This window comes from Cebus imitator, unplaced genomic scaffold (assembly GCF_001604975.1).
Source record: "Cebus imitator isolate Cc_AM_T3 unplaced genomic scaffold, Cebus_imitator-1.0 Scaffold346, whole genome shotgun sequence".
Taxonomy (NCBI): domain Eukaryota; kingdom Metazoa; phylum Chordata; class Mammalia; order Primates; family Cebidae; genus Cebus; species Cebus imitator.
Genome location: NW_016107661.1, coordinates 180,828 through 182,600, shown reverse-complemented (window position 1 = coordinate 182,600; position 1,773 = coordinate 180,828). Strand labels below are relative to the sequence as shown.

Genomic DNA, 1,773 nt, shown 5'->3' with positions numbered 1-1,773 from the left:
TTTGCCACCACACCTGGCTAATTTTGTATTTATTTAGTAGGGACAGGGTTTCTCTATGTTGGTCAGGCTGGTCTGGAACTCCTGATCTTAGGTAATCCTCCCACTTCGGCCTCCCAAACTACTGGAATTACAGGGTGAGCCACACACCTGCCCTTGGTGTACACTTTTTTTTTGAGTCAGGGTCTCTCTCTGTTGCCGAGGCTGGAGTGCAGTGGCACAATTATCACTCACTGCAGCTTTGACTTCCAAGGCTCAAGCAATCCTCCTTCCTCAGCCTCCTTAGTAGCTGGGACTTCAGGTGAGCGCTAACAGGCTGAGCTGATTTTTAAATTTTTTGTAGAGACAAGGTTTTGCCCTGCTGCCCAGGCTGGTCTCAAACTCCTGGCCTCAAGCAAAATCCAACCCCCTTACCCTCCCAAAGTGCTTAGATTACAGGCATGAGCTACTGTGCCCGGCCTCAGTACTTAATTTTTTTTTTTTTTTTTGCAATGGAGTCTGTCACTATTGCCCAGGCTGGAGAGCAGTGGCACTATCTCCAGTCACTGCAACCTCCGCCTCCCAGTTTCAAGCGATTCTCCTGCCTCAGCCTCCGGAGAAGCTGGGATGGCAGGTGCCCACCGCCATACCCAGCTAATTTTTTGTATTTTGTAGTAGAGGCGGGGTTTCACTATGTTGGCCAGGCTGGTCGTGAACTCCTGATCTCATGATCTGCCTGCCTTGGCCTCCCAAAGTGTTGGGATTATAGATGTGAGCCACCATGCCCGGCCTCCGTCCTTATTTTTGATGCATTTCTGTGTAAACTGAAGATATGTGGACACTGCCCTTCCATACAAAAGCATGCATAACAGTAGCTAGAGTTCAGTATTTGTTTACAGACTTTTTTAAATTATGAGGTAGAATTTACTTATAATAAAATACAGAAGATCTCTTTATTTTTTGGAGACAGGGCCTCACTCTGTCTCCCAGGCTGGTGTGCAGTGGTGTGATGACGGGTCACTGCATCCGCACCCTCCTGGGCTCAGGCTACCTTCAGCCTCAGCCTCCATGGTAGCTGGAACTATAGGCACGTGCCACCATGTCCAGCTAATTTTTATATTTTTTGTAGAGATAGGGTTTCGCCATGTTGCTCAGGCTGGTCTCCAACTCCTAGGCTCAGGAGATTTGCCCACCTCAGCCTCCTAAAGTGTCAGGAGTACAGGCATGAACCACCGTGCCCGGCTGCAGTGCAGAAAATCTTAAGGGTATATCTGACAGATGCACTTGCCTGTGTAACTAAGCTCCCAACGAGATCCGAATAAGTTTTTGTATTCCTTTCTGTTAACTATTTTTTTGTGTGTCCTTTTTTTTTTTTTTTTTTTTGAGTTGGAGTCTTGCTCTGTCTTCCAGCCTGGAATGCAGTGGTGTGACCTCAGCTCACTGTAACCTCTACCTCCCGGGTTCAAGCGATTCTCCTGTCTCATACTCCTGAGTAGCTGGAACTACAGGCACATGCCACCACACCCAGCACATTTTTTGTATTTTTAGTAGAGTTTCACCATTAGTCAGGATGGTCTCGATATCCTGACCTCATGATCTGCCCACCTCAGCCTCCCAAAGTGCTGGGATTACAGGCATGAACCACCACATCTGACCCTTTGTGTCCTTCTGGAGCAGATGTGGTTATGGTGTGTATCTGAGTATGGCTTTTTGTTCTACTTCAGCAAGAATTCGAATCCCATCAAGATCTGAGTATCGTTTTGTATTTTACGTTTTTTTTTACCTTATTACATCAAA

The 1,773-nt window shown here is 46.8% G+C and overlaps 1 protein-coding gene across 4 annotated transcripts in view; it reads left to right on the top strand.

The window, feature by feature from the left end:
• The window catches only part of NMRAL1 (NmrA like redox sensor 1), a 17,117-nt gene that overhangs the window by 6,385 nt on the left and 8,959 nt on the right, over positions 1–1,773 (top strand). The gene's annotated exons all lie outside the window — the stretch shown is intronic.